The 20,971-nt window shown below is 46.6% G+C and overlaps 1 protein-coding gene across 1 annotated transcript in view; it reads right to left on the reverse strand.

Annotated features, from left to right (window-relative positions):
* TENM4 (teneurin transmembrane protein 4) overlaps positions 1 to 20,971 on the reverse strand; it is a 756,454-nt gene that overhangs the window by 593,048 nt on the left and 142,435 nt on the right. The window contains exon 4 of the mRNA XM_082343256.1: positions 10,658 to 10,713. The gene's annotated coding sequence lies outside the window, so the exon portion shown is untranslated. The remainder of the gene's footprint in view (positions 1 to 10,657; positions 10,714 to 20,971) is intronic.

Consider the following 20,971-nt stretch of genomic DNA (forward strand, 5'->3'; position numbering starts at 1 on the left):
AGTGACTTGTATCCGGAATACATAAAGAACTCACAATGCAACAGTAAAAAGAAAAATAACCCAATTAAGAAACGGGCAAAGGACTTGAATAGACATTTCTCCAAAAAAGATATAAAAATGGCCAAAAAGCACATGTAGAGATGCTGAACATCACCAGTCTTTAGGGAAACCTGAATCAAAGCCCCAGTGAGATATCATTTCAAATCCGGGAGAATGGCTAAAAAAATAGAGAGACAGAGACAATGAAAAGAATTGCAAAGGATGTGAAAAAATTGGAAACTTCATACATTGCTGGTGGGATTGTAAAATGGTACAGTTACTTTTGAAAACAGACTGGCAGTTCCTAAAAACGCTGATCATGGAGTATGACCTAGCAATATCATTTACAGGCATGTACCCCAAAGAACTAAAAGTATGCATCCACACAAAAATTTGTACACAAATGATCACAGCAGCATTATTCATAATAGCTGAAAAGTAGAAATAACCCAAATATGCATCAACTGATAAACAGATAAACAAAACAAGGGTGTGTGTGTGTGTGTGTGTGTGTGTGTGTGTGTGTACGTGTGTGTATTATTCAGCCATAGAAAGGAATGAAGCACTGATACATGCTACAACATGGATATTGAAAACATTATGCTAAGTATAAGAAACCAGACACAAAGGTAACATATTATAGGATTCTATTTATATAAAACATCCAGGGTAGGCAATCTATAGAGAGAGAAAGTAGCTTAATGGCTGCCAGGGGCTGGGGGCAGGGGGAGCAGGGAATGGGGGGGGTGGTGACTGCTAATGAGGATGGGGTTTCTTTTTGGGGGTGATGAACTGTTTTAAAATTAGATAGTGGTGATGGTTAAATATTTCTAGAAAACACTGAATCGTACAATTTAAAAGAGTGAATTTTATGGCATGTGAATTATATCTCAATAATGCTGTTATTAAAAAAGAACACATGCAAGAAAGAGACAGCAGAGATGTGGAAAGATGGAAACAACTGACTTGCTAGAAGTGGGAAATTGGAAGGTAAGTTTATTTTTTTCCTGTTATTGTTGTTTTAATGTTGTTTGTACAATAAAATGTAGAAAGGAGAGAGAGAGAGAGAGAGAAAGAGAGAGAGAGAGAGAGAGCGCACCCAGTATAGGAGGTAAGAACTAGTTTGGAGTCCGGGGCTCTGAAGCTGGTGTCCCTTCTCTGCTAGTTACTGACTCTTGAGTAAGTGGCTTCACCTCTCTGGGCCTCAATTTCTCTTTGCTCGAGAGTGGAATAATATCAGCCTCCTAGGCCTGTAGGATTACATGAGACCTTACATCCCCAGAGCAGATATATAGCAGATACCCATAGTTTTCATTATCTTTCATCTTCATTTATTTCTTCAAACAATTACAACACCTCTGTTATATCCTGGAGATATAGATGAATTAAGATTGGACCTTGTTCTTAAATATCTTGGAGTTTAGAGAAGTAGACAGACATAAATAACTAAAGCAAGTTCTTTGGGAAGGGTCATAGTACAGATTTCCACAAACAGCTGGTTGGACAGTTATCTGCATAGTCCCAATACATTTGGGAACTTCTGCTGGGAGCTATTGGTGAAGGGGCCAGACCAAGAGGTGGAAACTCACAGAAGAAAGACAGCATCTGTAATCACAAATCACAGGTTTGTTCCAAAGCCTGTTCTCATGTGTGTTATCACATGCAATCCTCAGACAATGCCCGTGAGGAAAGTATTATTACCCTATGTTATAAATGAGAAGACTAAGTCTTAGAGAGGGCAAAATAGTGTCCTGTTCTCACAATGCCAGCTCCTGGTGCAGGACCCCTTCTCTTTGCCATAGCCACCGCTTCTTCTGAGCAATCTTGGTGACATCCCACTAGGAAGGAATATTGGGGTGGTGGTGAAGAATCAGAAAATGAAGAGGAGTCCTCTGAAAGTCAGGGCTGGTAGGAGGTATTGAGGATGTAACCTGCTCCCTTGGAGTCCAGTGAGAAAGCATACTGGATGGAGACTGGAGAACCCATTCAGCCCTGGATCACCCAGTGAAGACTGAAAGCACTCCTTGAGGAAATCCTCCTGCTCTATAGGTCATCGATGTCTAGTAAATTCTTCACTGATCTCGCTAAGAAAGGAAGTGGGGGTGGGGAAGGAAAACATGGTATCATTTATAGAGTGCCTACCGTGTACAAGGCATTATACAAGGTGCTTTCCCAACAGCAGGCACTTGAGGCATTACAGTGGCCACTTTCTATATTGACTCTGAGGTAACACTGAGGACTAGAGAGGTCAAGTGCCCTGTCCAAGGTCACACAGAAAATCTGTTATCAGAGAGAGGAGTGATGACTCACATCAGACTCTCTTTCCACTCACCCCGAGGATTCTAAAGTCCTCCCTGTGCAAAGAAGTCATGGTCTGAAGGGCAGGGGGCTGTAAGAGTTCAGAAGCCTCACAGCATCAGGAGGTGGTCGGGCCCTTGTCTTCCATCTACACAACAGTAAAAAAACACCAGCCCACATTTTAAGCGTGAGGGGTGGGACACTGGTTTTATTTTTGTATCTCCAAGTGCTTAGCTTCAGAATAAAGTATCTGGCACAGAATAGGAGCCTCTATAAGTGTTCTTTAACAACAACCTAATTTACCTTTGGTTTTGATGGAATCAGCCCTCAGCTAAAAGCAAAAGACCTTCCTTTACCAAATGCATCTTCCTTAAAGGAGGATTACAGATGACAGCACAGGCACTCGGCTCAGAGACCCAGGTGGGTCCCTCAGTGATGCTGCCAGGCTTTCGGCAGCTGGCCAGCTGGACCAACTGAAGTCTCATTTATCAAGAGTTATAACAAGTCGCTTGTTGGCTTCAAAGTCAGCCCCATCCCATCAATCATGACAGTGAGTCTGATCCCAAAGGCTCCCCACCACTGGAGCATCTCCGGAATTCACAAAAAACTAAATACCCCCAGCTGATGGGCCCAGGGGCCAGGCTGTGCCCAGCACTCTATAATTAGCTATACCCTGTTCAGGGAAAGCAGAAGGGTCTCCAACCCACCTGGCGGTGTGGGGTGGCCCCGACACCCTGCAGTGGTTCATAATCACCAGTGGGATTAGCAACTGAAGTTTGTAGAGTTCTCAGCCAGGCAAGACTCAAAAAGAAGAACCTGGAGTCATCACCTCAACAAATATCTCAAAGGTAGAGAAAAAAGGACACAGACTTTGGGAGCTAACAGACCTAAGATAAAGCCCACCCCAGTCATTTGCAAGATGTCTCATCTTCAAAAAGCATCTTAACCTCTCTAAGCATCTGTTTCCTCATGGGCTAACCACGGATGCCGTTTATTGCTATTTTGGAGGCTAGAGAAGCGAGTCATATGGACAGATTTAGCAGGTGACCAGTATGTGAACTGGGTGAAGAAGGGACATCTGAAGTGGCCGATGGTTGAAATAAGAATGGGTGATATGACAAGAGAATATGTAGTAAAAAGTAAATTAATTTTTTTAAAAACTTTTAAAAGAGAGGGAGAGGGCTTCCCTGGTGGCGCAGTGGTTGAGAATCTGCCTGCTAATGCAGGGGACACGGGTTCGAGCCCTGGTCTGGGAAGATCCCACATGCCACGGAGCAGCTGGGCCCGTGAGCCACAACTACTGAGCCTGCGCGTCTGGAGCCTGTGCCCCGCGACGGGAGGGGCCGCGATAGTGAAAGCCCCGCGCACCGCGATGAAGAGTGGCCCCCACTTGCCGCAACTAGAGAAAGCCCTCGCACGAACCGAAGACCCAACACAACCAAAAATAAAATAAAATAAATAAATAAAGTAGCTATAAAAAAATTTAAAAATCAATCAATCAATAAATAAATAATAAAAAGAGAGGGAGAAGGAAAGGAAATGAATCATGGGGAAAACTGCATTTAGTAAGGGAAAAGAAAGACAAGCCACAACTCAAATAAATGGAATGTGGTCAAAGGGAATAATGAAATATATTTTAAAAATCACATTTTCCACTAGTCATGTCAGGGAACTTGTCTAAGGTTTTCCAACTGTCCAATGTTGAAACATCAATCATAACACTGAAGGCCTATTGTTACACCATCAATGAACGTCTCCTACAGATGGAGAGGCCAAAGGGAGCCAATGGGTTCCTTCTCACGGGCCAATTCCAGCTGGTTGGTAATGTTTATCTGGAGCACTGTTTTTGAAAAAATTCTGAGACCGCATCTGAACACAGTGGTAAAGAGAGCTGTTTCAATTAAGTGATGTGTGCGGTAGGACGTAAGGAAAGAAGGGCAGCCTGCATGCCCTGTGTAGTGGGTGCTGTGATGTGCTGCCCAGAGGAGCCCTTTGGGACTGAGGCACTCAGTGCCCCAGCTGTGCGGACTGTTGCTGCTGGCTGCGGACAGCTCTCAGTCGAGTCCCTCTCCAGGAATGGTCCTCAGCCCAAGGCAGCTGCCTTACGCAGGGGCAGCACCCAGCTGTTGCTGCCGAGGGCGGTAAGGTCAACTCCCCTTGACTCAATGCAGGGAACTGAAGGACCATCCCAGCTCCAGAGCTCCCTGTGGGATCGGTTGATGCCTCTGTTGTGACCGTATTGCCGCTCAACTCCTCCCTCCCGGACAGGTGTTGATCCTGAGGGCAAGCCCCGTAAACTTTCAGCACACAAATCTCTGTCCCAGAGTCTGGTCCCAGGAACCCAACCTAATACATCATGTATCTGCCATTCCTGCACAAGCTATACCTCTCTATGTCTAGCTAATAGCTTGTCATCTGTGTTTACTTACCCCTCAACAAAGACTCAGCGTTAGCCAATGAGAACATGTAATCTATCAGCTTTCCCTTTTCCCCTTGTTTGCAAGGAAACTCAAAGATAAGTTCTCCATTCTTTCCTCTCTCGCCTGGGCTAGAGGTTCTGCTTTAGGCTTGGAGGCTCTCTAAACTAAAAATGACGGGTTGGCTCTTTTCCTCTCATTTTTCAGTCTCTCCTCCCAGGCTCTAGCCCTGGAAGAGATAGCATTTGCCACTGACTCACTTTTTGGAATCGTTATAGATTGAAAATGTCACCAGAAAGAGGGACAATATATGTTAATGACTCTCATTGGCATGGCACTTTCAACTTATATGTACGTATTATTTTATAGACACAGCAGCTCTTTAGAGTTATTATTATTTCTTTTGAACAAAAGGTACAGAGAGGTTAAATGATTTCCCTAAAGTCAAACAGCTAATGAGGAGCAGAGCCTGGATATGAATCCTGATCTGCCTGAATCTCAAATGCATGCACTTTTATCTAACATTTCTTCTGCTATTCCTTTTGCCTTTCTTTTTTTTTTTTTGAAGAAAAGGGGGAAGGAGAGAACAAATGCTCATAAGGAATTCTGCCAGAAAAGCTGGCACATCCTGCTTATTTGAGAAAGCAGCTTGTTCGTAAAGGCACAGCTGAGTTAATCTGGGAATCATGTCCACAGGCAGGCAGTAAAGCCTGCTACCTGTCTGCTAAAGAGCCATGCCAGGGGCTGGGACAGAAAAGACCAACGACCAACTCCTGCTCCCAGGTCTGCCACGGCAACATAACCAGGGCTTCTGCTTTGGTGGCGGTGGGCATGGTAGACAAATCGCTGAGCCCCACATGGCCATGTGGGCTGGTGACATTCGGGTGACTCTGTGGCCCTAGGATGGATGAGGAAGCACAGCAAGAACTTCTCAAAGACAGCCAAACTGTTTTGGTTCTGTGCAGCCTGTGGTTCACAGGCTTGTCGCTGGCACAACGTGCCTGCACTGGGATGCAGCTGGCTCTGCACAAAAGGGAGACTTGCAACCAGGAGTGAAATTCAAAATATTTAACAACGGATATGGCACAGACAGCAACCAATCAGAACAGACACAATAGCCAATGAGAGCAAATGTTGGCTGTCAACAAACAGCGCGGCCATGGAGTACATCCCAGCCGAACACCAGTCTTGGCAACAAGGAAGGCCAGTGAGCAAACAAGGAGAAGAGGATGAGCAAGGCCGGTGTCCAGGAGCCAATAGGGAACTGTCTGCCTATCTCCAGGGGAAGTCTCAGAGAGGATTTCACTAAACCCCCAGGCTTCTGCAGTGCACGGTTTAAAAATCATTGCTATGAGGGAAAAAGGAAATACCCTGGAGGCCCAGCTTCAAGAACCAGTATCACCACTGCTTTTGGGGTGCACAGGGCCAGCCTCCAGAGGAGTGAAGCCCTGAGCCACCCAAAGACACGTCCATGAAGGCTTTAACTGATGTGTCATCAAGTTGTCATCCTGCTTGCTTTTCTCCTGGCCAAGGAGTATTCATGTGGGGTCTCCCAAAGCAGTTGTTCTGTTGTAGCGTTTAGATGAGGGCACTAGCATACCTCACTAGAGTCCCCGGGACACAGAACAAACCTGGATTCATGCAAAGTGGGCCCTGGCCCCGTCGGGAGTCAATACTCAGAATCCTAGTCGCATCCGGGCAGCCTCCAGAGTAATTCCAAGTCCCTCTCTTTCCCAGCTCACATCCTCCTCCCTGCTCCTTAACTTTCACTAAAAGCACACACGCTCCCGGCTCCCCTTTAGACAAAGTCACAAGGGGTCAATTATCTTGTGGCAACGTAGGTGGAGTACCATTTCTTCAGCTTGCGTAAGATGAAGCTCCCCATGATGAAATAAGTCATTGGTCCATGAGGTCTTGTGGGAAGTTACCAGAAGGGAAGGCCCTCCCTGGAGAGCAAGGCACCAAGGCCTTTTCCCTCGTGCAACCTTACCCACCAACAAGTCTGCGGCAGCCTAGTTGCCAAGCCTAAGAAATGCCCCCAGAAAACGTCACTGAAACGCTTCACCATTGTTCTCAAAAGGTTGTGCCCTTGATGTTGACTTCACCCCTACTTGTGTCCTATAAATCAGGTCTACTCTCCAGAAAGGAAACCCTTGTCTCGTCCATCTTATTAGTGGTTCTTCATACGGTCTTTCATATGTGACTGTGGTCCCCCAGCCTTCACCAGCTTTCTCCCTTCTGGATGGAAACTTCACACAGCTCCAGATAGGCAGGCACTAGATTTGAGTGACAGCTTCACAGGAAGTCACTGGAGGAGCCCTGGGCATCTGCTGTGGTGTGAGGGATGCTGGGACATATGGGGGAGGCCAGAGCACAGGGGCAAGGCAAGACACCACAGGTAAGCAGTCAGCCGGGGTCCTATTTCCAACTTTGCCGCTTAGCAGCTGTGTAACCTGGGAACGTTCCTCAAAACTCTTCAAGCCTCTATTTTCTTTGTTATAAATATTACAGTAATAATAGTACCTATCTTACAGGGTTGTTTCAAGAATTAAACAAAATAATATACATATAAAGCACTTAGCACTTTGCCTAGCATATAGTCAGCAATCAGTACAGGGAGGCATTATGAATATTGTTAATCATTCAAACATTCATTGATCAGTCGCTCTAAACCCTGTACCTTGCTAGGGGCTGGGGCTTCCAGTTTCTGCCCTCAAGAACCTCACAGTCCGGTGAGAGAGGACCACAGAAGAACCATCCATTAGGATGCCATGTGGTAAGTGCTTTATTAAATAATTACTTTTAAAAGAACTGTCACTAATAGGTGACAACCGTTTTCTGCTCACCATTGGGTGCTACGTGCTGTACAGAAACCGAGAGTATATGCTTTCTAATCCAAACACCTGGCTTCAAATCCTAGCATTATCACTGAATACTTAGGTACTCTTGGGTATGTTAACTTCTTTGAAACTTAGTTATCTCATTTGGAAAATGGGTATAAAGTTAGAAAAAAATATACCTAATATCACAGTGCCTTGCACACAGTAGGTGCTTAACAAAATAGATGTCCCTTAAAGCAACGACTAAGGGTGTTTGGAGAAATGACACTGGATGGCTGTTGCCCCAGCCCTGGAGCACCGCCTGGGTAAGCCTCAAGGTCAAGGCAGCACATCCACCTAGGATGCGTAGCAGGACTTTAATGTTCAGTGGCTTGGCTGGTTTGGAGCCAGTTCTGAGCCAACCAACAACTGGAGCCATAGGGACCGGAGGCGGGTCCCTGAAAAGGAGCTGCTGGCAAGAACTAGATAGAATGTTCCAAATAGGGCAGACCCTCCAGGACCAACCAAGGCACGGAGAAATTGAGTAGTTGGTGCAGTAAGAGGCCAAGCTAGGACTCTAATGAGCACCTGGTATATTAATCAAGGCGGGAATACCCCCACTCAGGACCACTCTGCAGCCTGGAGCTATAGCGGCTTCTACGTAGACCACAGACACTGCACACTCAGCCCTGTGCCCGGTACCCCCGGGCTGGGTCCTATGGAGTGAACAAGAATGATCCAGGCAGAGCTCCACACCCTAACGGAGTGCTTCACCGCTGAGAAGGAGCCGTGCAAATCAGAACACACCAGCCCCAGAACTGATCCCGTGCACAGAGAAGAATGAAATTACACAAACCCAGACCTGTTGACACAAATGAACGTTCCTGCAGTGCGGCTTGATAAGCCTGTTGCTAAGCCTACCTGGTTTCCTGTCACGGAGCACCTCGTTCTCAGCTCAGGAAAGATAATAACTCTGGGAACCAGCTTCCTTAGGAGACCTGGCAGAATGCTTTCAGTCCAGAGCAAAACCTGTCTTTCAACACAGCTTCTCATCCTCCCGTGTCAGACAAGGGGAAACCCAATCCATGCAGGAAAGGGTTTGCACACACGCACACACAGCCCTGCTGGGTGTCAGTGGCTGTAAGTGACCCTCAGGGAAAGGAAGGAGCCCCGGATCTCTGGGCTCAGAGTACCTCCTAAACAAAGACTCTAAAGTTTCCTGCTGGGACAGGGCGAGACACAGGACGCTCAGATTCCAGGCGTACCCGCAGCTATCATCTGTCAGTCCTGACACCAGCCCTGTCTGTGTCGAGGTCCAAGCAGAGAGATCAGAAAGCGCGGGGTAAGGGCAGGGGCTGGGGAGGGCAAGAAAGGGGAGAAAGGGCTTTGGAGAGACCAATATGAATAGTAGGAGTTTTTATCTGACCCCAAAGAACAGGGCAAGGGAGAGCTGTGTGATCTAAGCCAGGATGAAAGAATGGCTGGCCTCCCCTTGTAATCAAAGAGCTTAATGATGCTTATTAAAAGCCCATTTCTGGGTCCTGTTGAAAACTTATACCCGTTAAGTGTTTTCTTTTTTTCATGAGAATTGCTTCCTAGAGATTAAACACACACACACACACACACACACACACACACACACACGTTCCTTACAAACCCCACTCCCCACCCAGGCACACACATTCTCCACAAATCCTGCACATCCCAGATATCACACATATGCTAGTCATCTTCATTAAAGACCCGGTCCCTGCGGTGATTCATGCACCCTTTGAAAATTCCAGACTTGGAGGGAGCCCAAGAGCTTCCTGCTCAAGAAGTTGTCATCCCACAAACAAACAGCACAGCCTCTAATCCACATCATTCTCCATGTCTTGCCTGAGGCCAGGCAACTCTGCAAAAGCAGAAGCTCCCAGGATCATTAAGCTTTGGTGGAAAGCGACAGTGTTCAGTAGGGTCACTGCAGAAGAGGGGGGCTGTGCCCCTCTGGCCCGTGGCGGGCTTTCTCTGATATGCTGAATCGCAGCCACCTGAAGGAGGTGGCCCTGGGCCTGCGGCATGTTTTCCTCTGGTTATCAGCTTACCCAGAGCCCAAGGTTGCCTTCACTCTCAGGCACAGAAGACATTGCTTTCTGGAATAATCAGTCAGACACAGGAAAGTACTCCTTGCAGAAAAGTATCTCTGCACCAGCATGGGTTTCCTCTGGGTGCTGATGTGCCCAACATTTTACTCACTGCTAAAGGGCAGGGTACAAAAACGCCCGTTCAAATGCCAAAACCATCGGTGGGACAGTGTGCTGTTATCAAAAACAAATGCTTAGGAGCTAGTAAATCTGGTTTCAAGGGCAGCTCTAACCCTTACTCACTCAATGGCCTCAGCCAACTCTCTAAGCCATAGTTTTCTCCTCTGCAAAATGGTAATAACAACTTCTTTCCATCTTATGGAGTTTCGGGGAAGATCACAAAATGCCCTAGAGATTGTAAACTCCAAAGCAGATGTTAGAAATTCTCATGATGAGACAGTAATGAGGAAATGGAGGAGCTCATAAATTGGGCTGTGAGTGCCTCCCGGGCAAAGCTTATGTTGTGTTTATCTTGTCATCCTCAGTGCCTGGCACAGAGGGCAGCACCACATATTCTGGGGAAAAACAGTTTGAAAGAAAGAATGAAAAGTGAGTGAATCCCTGAGTTAAGTGGTTTGTTCAAGGTCACAGAGCAGCTCACTGTGGGACAGGAACCCAGATCTTCTAACACCCGTAGTCCAGGACTCTGTTCTAGATGAACCAAACTCTTGGGTCTGTTGAAGACAGGGCAGTGATATCCCACTAGCCACAGCACGGGTCCGGTTTGCTTAAGAGGCCTTCACAAACCCACCTGTTAAACATTCCAACTCAACAGTGGGAACAAACAGAAACCACAAGTGCAAATAATACCCAAACGCCTCTGACCAACTCATCCTATTTCCTGACTTCAATTGCGCAAAGCAGAAAAATCACAAGATTGGGGAGATGGGGCTTCAGAGACTGAATCACAGAGACTAGACATAGATCTTATTTCAGGCTCACTTTCAGCATTATCACTTACCTACTGACCAAGAGTCCGAGAGATCACTAGCCCTCTCTGATTCTCAGTTTTTCCATCTGCAAAACAAGAAGACGATCACAATTAATCCCTTGAGAACACTGGACTAAAAGGCGTCATAAGTTTTATACCCAATATTGGCTACCAACCGCTTATGATCCCATGTAACTGGGGAAGTTGCTAATGATTAGGGGCTGGAAGAGAATTACTTCAAAAATGAAGTGTGATAGTCAAAAATGAAGCATGACAATTAAAATAGTTACATGCCAAGAAGGGCACCAACGGCACCCATCTCTCAGTACAGAAAATTCAGCTTTCCAATCATTTTGGCAACTTATTTTTATTTTTCATAGATGTCAACATGCAAGCAATCATTAATTACCAGGAGACACAGAGCAAAGAAATATGCTACGACATCAACATACTCACTTCTGACATTTGGGGGTATTTTTCCAATTTCTTTCCTTCTCTACATAGAGTTTACCGTTTTGCAGAGTAGGGGCTATGAAGATGTACTACACTGGAAAGTACCCCTCAGATCACGACTACCCCCTCCACACCCCCATGACTGTTGCCTGTGTAATTAACTCATTTTCATTCCCATGCGTTTTGTCAGTTTCCCCAAGACCTTTCAGGCCTGTGGTCAAGTCTCTGCCGGGCACTGCGCACACCTGAGCCCAGTGGAGTGAGGAGAACGTGACTTTAGGAGCCCTCCGCTGGTCTTTCCCCAATCGGGGTTCCGTTACCTCATCTGGAAAGTGAGGAAACTGGCCTGGCCAATCTCAGAGATCACTTTCAACTTCGAAAGGTGAGGCCAAGGAAAAAGGAAGGAAACATAGATTCGAGTCCCTACTATGTGACAGCTACTGAGCCGATAATACCTATGGATATTATCTCATGATCCTCATAACCACCTTGGGAGATGTTACAGGCGAGAGAACGGTAACTCAGTGAGGTTTGGCCATCTAGCCAATGTCCACTGCAATCATGTCGGTACCACTTTCACGATTTTCGCCGTATCAATGTCTCACTGCTATGACCATTTACTAATTTTTCCAAATCAATTCACATATTTTACTTAACTCTAATTCTAATGGATTTTAAAAAAACGTTTCTCACACTACTATATATAGAATAGATAACTAATAAGGACCTACTGTATAGCACAGGGAACTCTACTCAATACTCTGTAATGACCTATATGGGAAAAGGTCATTTGCATATGTATAAACTGATTCACTTTGCTGTACAGCAGAAACTAACACAACATGGTAAATCAACTATACTCCAATAGAAGTTTTTTAAAAGTTTCTGCAGTTCATTATTTCTTCCTCCTTTCTCTGTATCCCAATGAAAGACCGCCTTTCAATTAACATGGATTCTATAATTGCAAAATGGTTGCTATTTAAAGGAATTTTTAATCACAATCATTTTTTGTAAAAATATCTATGAAGTCATAGGTTTGATGTGCTATTCATATACTTTTTCCAATACTCATTAAAATAAATGACGTTTGAAATGTAAAATGCTCATCCATTTCTACCCTCCTCTCAGCAGTGCCCCTGCTTTACCTTGGGAAAGCTGGTTTAAGTTCCCTCACTTTGCTGCAGCCAGACCTTGGAATCTAAGTCTGTCCTGTTTCAAAGCTGAAACTGCAAGAACACCTGATGCTTATTATGTGTCAGGAAAGTTGCCAGAGGTCACACAGCTGGTAACTGAAGGACCTGGGACTGGGGTCCCCACTGGCCTACTTCTGACCCTGTGCTCTGTGAGTGTATTAGGTTTCGCCTCTGGCCTTCCTCAGACCCCAAATTTTCAATTCCATGTCACAAGGCCACCAATTAAGTTCTGTTTGCAAATCAAGGCAGAGTCACGCCGTTCTGTTAGGTCACCAGTTTTTCCACAAAGTCACTATATCTAACAATGCCTATTTAAATTCCCCAAAGGGCACTTTGGTAGGCAGCTGCATAATTTCTAAAAACAAGTTTAGGAAATGTGAAGTGAAAGCGACTCCTTATTCAAAGATCCAAGATAGTAACCAAGGAAATAGAGCTGATAACATAATATCTAGGAATGCCATTGCTACTGCCAATGAGTATAAGATCCAACCGAGTCAGGGGAGGGGGGAGACAGTGGCACAATCACTGTATTGGACACTCTTCAGAGCTGTTGTTGAGTCCTTCTAGAGCTTTAAGCTTCCATTTCCTGTCATCTGGTTTAAAATTAATTGCCATGAATGTTTTATGACCAGGGAGCAAACAGACTGAGAGGTCTGCAGAACCGGATCAGTCTTTCTATCTGTGGAGTTCCCTATTTCTCTTGAATAGGAGCTACAAAGCTGTGCAGAAACAGGAAAACAAACCTATCCCTGATTATTCATTCTCGGTCCAATGACACCTCTTTTGAGAAGCCTGCTCCCGCCAGCCGAGTGGGAATTAGTCACTCCCTTCCTTGGGTTTCCTTGCAGTAACACTTTAATTACAATCTCTGTTACATTGCAGTTATTCTCTTCTCATCTTTTAAAGTATCATTTTTTCGAACTATTTACCCAAATACAATAAAAAGTCACCTACCGCTAGCAATGTGATTTTAGAGAGATTTCCTTCTAAACCTCTTTGTATACATACCCACATATACAGACATTCACGTACATACACATCCAGATACTTTACAAAATGGGACCATACTGTACACACTAATATTAATCTACTTTTTAAACGGTTACATAGATGTATAATATATATTAATCTACTTTTTAAACGGTTACACAGATGTGTAATTAATTCCCTACAGATGGACATTTGGGTTGTTTGCCATTTTTCACTGGTGTAAATACTCTAATATCTTTGCACGTACATCTTTGTGTTGTTGTTGGTTAAGTACTTAGAATATATTTTTTTAACGTTTAAAAAAATTATAATTGCCACTACCCACCCCCAACACACACACGACCATATCACTTTCAATTTCACCAGCAGTATAGGGGGATGCCAATTCCTTGTGCTCTCAACAGTATTAGCCATAAGCCATTAGGTGAATGAAGAGAGTCTAGTTATTTTAATCTGCAACTGTTGAACATCTTTTTCTGTTTCTTGGCCATTTGCACTTCTGCTTTTGGGAAGTGCAAGTTTGCTGTCCTTTCCCCATTTCTTGGTTGGTGGTAGTCTCTTTCTGGTTTGTTACATAAGAGTTTCCTAGTGTTTTGCCTTGAATGTTATGATCATTTTTTTTTTAGCTTTCTTTTAGCACGTTCAATCACAGTAAATGGCACCACCACCTACTAGTTGCCCCACCAGAAGCCTAGAGGGCGGCCTTGACACCACCCTGTGCCTCACTAACCACAGCCAACCAGTCACCAGGTCCTGTCTGTCCTACTTCCTAGACAGACCTTAATCAGTTCATTTTTCTTCCTCTCCAGTGCCTCCACTCTCACCAGGCCACCACCATCTCTCATCTGGACTCCTAACTGGTCTCCCCACATCCTCTACTCCACTTCTCTCCACCCAGAAGCTAGAGGGATTTTTAAAAAAAAAATACAAATGGAATCATCCCCCCTGCCTAAAACCCTTTGACAGCTTTCTATTCCTTTGAAGATCAAATCCAAAGTCCATAATGTGCCCTTGTGCCTTGAAAGGCTGCTTCTAGGACCCAGTTTCTGCACTGCTTGGTTTGTCAATGCATCCGTCTGCCTCCAGTCTCTGCTCTCAGCAGGCTGGCTTCCTTTTAGGTCCTCTTCTTCCCAATGCAAGGCCCTGGACATGCTGTTCCTCTGCCTGGAGAGTTGTTTGCTCTCCCCTTTGCTGCCGAATCCAAACTCATCCTGCCTCTCTCTGGGCTTAAACACCATCTCCTCAGAGAAGCCCTGAACCCCCAGACTAAGTGAGCTCCTCTGGCTATTTACTGGAGATTTCCTTTGTGGCACATCTCACAACTGTAATTAAGTACCGTCCAGCACGGTTTGTTCAGTGAGTACCACACTGCAGGCTCCGTGAGGACAGGAATGGGGACTCTTCCCAGCACCACCCACTCAGAACTCAGCACGGTACCTAGCACAGAGTAGGCACTCCACAAACACTTACTGGATTCATTTCTTTCTTAAGTTAAAATAAAATCAAATAACCTGTCTACTCCAAGGGCCAAGCAATCAACTCTAGGTTTTATGAATAAAGTAATGTAGGTTTTCATACAGAAAGCAGACGATGTGAAAAACCAGGCCTGTTTTTAAAGGCACAGTCTCCGGTTGAATTAAGCCCAATCATGAAGGACTGTCTCATCTCTCTCCATGTAAACAATCGGAAGCCTTGGCTTTGGCAACCACAAGATCGCTGGGGTGGAAGGATGTGAAAGTAAGGTCCACATCTTGGGCCTTTCTGTAGCTCCCTTTTTTTCTTCTCTACCTTGTGTTTTGCCCACATTCAATGCATGTCTCTTAAATGGATTTCATTTCAAGTCAAATTACATAGTAATTATGTCTAATTCACTGCCTTTTCTACTGTCTAACATTTAAAAATAAATTTGCATGATCTAGCACAATTGACTTGATGGTTTTTCCCTCTATACATCAATACCTACGAGTACCTCCTCTTAGGTTACTTTCTGAATTAAAAACCAAAAAAAGTGTATTACAGGTCAGAGAGCCTTGGCTCTCCTGTAGCTACATCCCTGCCCTGCTCCCTAAATCTACCTTGTCCTCAGCTCAACATTCCGTGCACTGAGTTTGGTGAAACTGGACCCCCTCTCCCCTTTCCTATAGGATCTCTGCGATGGAAGTCTGAGATCAGGCCAGGGTGTGGAGGCACCGTTTCCTTGGCTTAGTTTTGACTCTTCTCAAGTTAATCATAGAGCACAACATTGGGCATAATGATCAGTTGCATGTAAGGTGTGGATGGTCTCACTTTGGTCAACTCTAGCCACTGATGTCCTGGGTGGGGTAGCTGTAGATCAAGGATTTGCTGGGGTCTATTGTGGAGGGCTCAGATGTCCATCCATTCTAAGGGAGGTACAGAAGAAGACGAAAAGCTTGTCTCCTGCCCTGGGGGAGACTGTGTTTCAGTTGGGAAGACGAGACCAAGATGCCACAGTCTCTCGGTCCCGCCAATGTCTGAAGTCCCATCCGGCCACTCCTCTAGTTGCTGCTCTAAGACTCCTTTCCTATGAACATCCCTCTATCTGAAGTGTCCTTCTCCATCTAAAGATCCAAAGAAGAGTGATTGGGACACCTACTGGGGCTCAGTAAGTCCTTGTTAAATGTTGTTCAGAAGCATTGGCTCTGGAATCAAGAGTCTGGCTTTGACCTCTGGCTCTATTCCCTCCCAGCTGGGTGACCTTGGGCTGTATCCTTAACCTTCCCAAGCCTCTGTGTTTTTATCTGAAATGCAGGGATAGTAAAAGGACCCTCATTTTGGGTTGTTGCAATGCTCATGTGCCTATCACCTAGCAAAGGCTCAACAAATTTTTGGTGAATATTATTATTACTGCTACTATTGTAATTTTAGTTAACAGTGTAGTACTTATCATGTGCTAGGCATTTTCCTAAACACTTTACAATATTAACTCATTTAATCTTCATAAACAATGCTGTGAAGTAGGAACTATTATTTTTCTCATTCAATAGACAGACGCTTCAGTATTAAGAGGCTAATATAATTGCCCAAAGTCATACAATGAATAGTGGAGCCAGGATTTTGAACCCAGGCAGTATGGCCTGGAAGTCATGCTCTAAACCACTAGATTATTAACCATAACAACTGTTATTTAATGAATTACCATAATTCTTAGTTGTTACTAACTATTCATTTTTATTAACGACGGGTGCCTGCCCACTCATATAGGTCCCCAGACACCTGGGGTGACGAAGATGGGGTTTAGGTCTGGCAGCCAAGCTCACTGAGCTTCAGAAGGGTCATCCAGTTCCAGGCTGGAACCACGGACAAGAAGAGGAAACCGGGGCAGAAGCCCAGTGCTGTGTGCTGGGCCATTACAGTGGGGATGGCAGAGGACCATGGGTGCCCACAGTTAGCCCTAGGAGCTCTGGCTGCAAAAAGTGCACTGAACTTCCAAGCCCTACCGCCGAGGAGGGCTGGGGTTGTCCCCTGAGTTTCCTACTACATCCAGATGGACTCTAGGCCCGAGTGGGTCAGGACCTGCAAGGGAAAGGACGTCAGTGACTCAGCCAAGCAAGGCTGGAGAAGGTCAGGGTCACACCACCTTTCTGGGAGTCCCTGTTGCTCCCTGCTCACGAGGTCCCATTGGCCCTCAGCTCAGAGATGCTTCTTGAGCTTTAAGTATCTCCTCTTCAGATGTGGAGGCTGTTGATCCAAGCTAAGCTGGTCGTGTTGCTGCCAGACGCCTGAGCAAGGAGCTCTCCCCCGAGGACCGTGGTCTGTCATTTTCAACCTCATCATGGTTGTGCATGGATTTTTTTTTTTTTTTATTTTGCCTGTGTTGGGTCTTCGCTGCTGCACGCAGGGTTTCTCCAGTTGCGGTGAGCGGGGGCTACCCTTCATTGCAGTGAGCAGGCTTCTCATGGCGGTGGCTTCTCTTGTTGCAGAGCACGGGCTCTAGGCACGTGGGCTTCAGTAGTTGTGGCACGCGGGCTTCAGTAGTTGCGGCACGCAGGCTCAGTAGTTGCGGCACACAGGCTCAGTAGTTGTGGTGCATGGGGCTTAGTTGCTCCGCAGCATGTGGGATCTTCCCAGACCAGGGATCGAACCCGTGTCCCCTGCAATGGCAGGCGGATTCTTAACCACTGCGCCACCAGGGAAGCCCTGTGCGTTCATTTTTTTTCCTGGACTTCTGCTGCTTATTAGAGCCTCAAAACATGCTCACCTTAGCTTTCTTCTGGGTATTTCAAAGTTTCTGTCCTTCCTCACTCCCTCTTGGTTAGATTTCATTATTTGGTGGGAAATCACAAAAGGGAAGCATTTTAGGCATGAAGCAATTCGGGAGAGAAAATCACCACAGGGCCTTGGCCTACACAACCTAACAACCCACCATGGCTTGGCAGGGTCAAGAATAAAACCCTTAACTGGCCTTCCAAAGACCAGCTGTGTCCTCCTCTGGGCGCCCTCACCTCAACTGCTCCCAGCTGGGGACATGACATGAAGTTGCTTCCAGAGTGACGTGGTTTTCCATGTTGTAGAGCAGAGATAATGATGCTTTTGTTATTTGCCTTAAAATGTGGATAGTCCAATAACAATCTAAAATGTTGCATGACACGATCACTTCTTTTCAACCACGCCCACAGAACCATGGGAGAGAGCCTTTCTAATTTTTAAAAACCAAGGAAGTCAGCTCTCCTTGACACATCAACTTTTCCACCCAGCAGGCTCATTCTCACCCTTTCATCAGCAAGCAATTGCTGGCTGCTTCCTCTGTGTGTCAGACCCAGACTGGAACTCGTGGCTAGGAAAACGGAGAAAGCAGGGACCTGACCCATGTTCAAATCCCAGCTCCGACTCAGATGAGCTGTGTGACACAGAGAAAGTTAATTAACCTCTCTGAGCCTCACCATCCTCATCTGCAAGGGGAGATCCTTATTCCAACCTTCAAAGGCTGCTGTAAGAATTCTAAGGAATGGCATTTCTCAAACACTTAGCTGGGGCCTGCGTGTCAGTCCCAAACAGCACGCATTGCTTTATAAAGTCCACTACTGGAATTTCCTGGTGGTCCAGTGGTTAGGACTCCGAGCTTTCACCGCTGAGGGCCCGGGTTCGATCCCTGGTCAGGGAACTAGGATCCCACAAGCCACGTGGCACAGCCAAAAATAAAAATAAAAAAAATAAAGTCCACTACTAATGATGGTCCCCATGATGTGCTCCCTGAACTAAAAGGTACACAGTGTTACAGGGAGGATGCGGCAGTCTGTGATCCACAGGGAGATCCAGGCCGGAAGGGGTCAGTTCTACCACGGTGGGACTGGGCAAAGCAGGCTCCAAGCAAGACTTCAAGTGAGCACGATGTTTTCAAAAGAAAAAGGCCCACGGCAGGAAGTATGAAATGCAGACCTGTCCTGAGAAATGTGAGCAGCAGAAGGAACAGTGGACACTCTGACAGCATGGATGCTGATGGATTCTGTGAAGGATGCAGGGCTGGAGCCTGGAAGACCTCCGGGGCCACGTTCTAGCAACGGGTTCATCCATCAGAGCGTCTTAAGCTGGGCAATCAGAGGCCAGGTTTGTCCCTGAGACTAATTACTGCCTGCAGTGAGGCTGGACCGGAGGGGTGAGCCTGGGGCAGGGAGAGCCACGGAGCTGAGGCTGATCCAGGCTCAAGGGAAGGGTCCCTAACTTTGTTCAACAGGCTGCTAGTTGCCCCTACTCGGCTCCTCATAGCAGCCTGGCTGCAATGACCCAGCTACCAGAGGCTGTGGGCTCCGTTGCTGCTCTGAGAAGGGTCCTTTTGGCTTCCACTACAAAGCCATCTGCCTCAAACAACCTGTTCCTTTCTGATGTGGCTGGGACAGCACCTGCTCGGCTACAGGGCTGTCTCACAGCCCTTGCCTGGAGCCACTGACAGGGTGATGGGGCTGCTGCCCCAGCCTCCATCACTCAGATTAATTCAATTCCATCCAGTTGGATGATTTTTGGGTGTGGACCCATGCTCAGTTTTGAGGCTTGTAGGAGGTTGTAACCGACAAGGTCATGGGCCCAAGAGGTTTATAGTCAAGGACACAGGTCTGCGCTGTAACCCAAGGCTGAGCACTGGATGTGTTCAGGGGAGGGCCGAGTGACAGTGCTGTGGGGATAAGAGAGATGGAGCCGTGAATCTTCCTTGGCAGCACCAGAAAAGCTCCATGCAAGAGGTGGCGCTTGCCTGGGCCCTGGAGACAGAGAAGGCATCTGACAGGCAAGGGGTGAGAAAAGAGCATTCCAGGCTGAGGGAGGGCACGTGAGGAGGAAGTAGTGTTGCTTTCTAGAGCTGAACCACAGCGGGAGAAGAGGAGATGACAGGAGGCAAAGACCAGGGGGGGAGCTGAGGTCCCGCTGGGAGGGGCCTGATGTCACTTTCTACTTTCTTCCCCGAGGCACAGGAACGAGGGCCACGAAAGGAAGAGCAAAAGCAGTAGCTTTTATTAAGCACCACTCTGCATCTGGCAACGTGCATTCCATTAACTCTACACAAGTCATTTGGTTTGAATGCTATAACCATCCTGGGAGGTACATATTGTCACCGTCCCCCTTTTACATGGGAAGAAACTAAGGTTGAGAGAGATTACACGACTTCTGAGGCTGCTGAGGCAGGAACAGAGCTAAATATTTGAACCTGAGCCCAGTGATCCTTCCTCTGCACAACACCAGCTCCCTAAATGAGGGAGACAGATGCCTGATACCTTGGCTTCAAATAGCCGAGGAGACGGGATCATCATCATCATCATCACCGTCTTCCCCATCATCATCAACACCGTTGCCATGGACTCCAAATTGTATTTCATAAAGGAGAAAAGGAACCATATGTGCCTCTTTGTAATAGGATCTTATAAGATTCCGGAGCATATATGTTTAATTAAAATCATCTGCTACCAGTGACCGCCTATGGTCACGGCCGGCTTCCAACTTGTGAGGTGCTTCATGATGTGTTTCTAATAACCTTTACAACCACCCTATAAAGCAGGCTTTATTTCCCGGGTTTTATAGTTGAGGGAATGGAGGCTCAGAGAGGCAAAGTGATTTGCCTCAGTTGTACAGAGCGGGAACTAGACGCACACATCTCAGTGCTCAGCCCCACCTGCCGCGTTCAAACTCAACACGTCCACGGCGCAGTCTGTACCTCCAAAGGGGCCTCTTCTGCTGGCCCATCTCAGTGAGTGATGCACTCTCCACCAGCACACGCTGGAAACCTAGGCCGCCTCTCAGTACCCCTCCCCGTTGTTTCACCCCCATATTAACCCCTCATCAAACCCCACTGGTTCTCACTCTCCCTGTCCTATCCACTTCTCACCACCTCCGCCTCCACTACCCAAGTCCAGGCCACAGCCAGCTCTCACCTGAGCTTCTGCAATGGCCTCCCAACCAGGCTCCCAGCATCCCGCGCTCATGGAGATGTGAGCCCTTCCCTGGCTCCAGGGCTCAGAGAGCCTGGCTCCTGCTGTAGTAGCTCTGCTGCCTCTGACCACACGTCCCGCCCCTTTCACGTCCTCAAACACCACACTGTGTGGCCTGCTTCAGAGCATTTACACAGGCTGTTTCTTCCAGCTCTGCTCCCGGCTCTGCAGGCCCTGCCTTCAGATCTTAGCTCAAATGTCACTTCTTCCAGGAAGCCTTCCCAGACCCTCATCTCAATCAGTAGGTACACACCAGGACAGTTGTGCCTGAGACG

The sequence above is a fragment of the Balaenoptera borealis genome, assembly GCF_965194805.1.
Source record: "Balaenoptera borealis genome assembly, chromosome: 11".
In the NCBI taxonomy this organism is placed as follows: domain Eukaryota; kingdom Metazoa; phylum Chordata; class Mammalia; order Artiodactyla; family Balaenopteridae; genus Balaenoptera; species Balaenoptera borealis.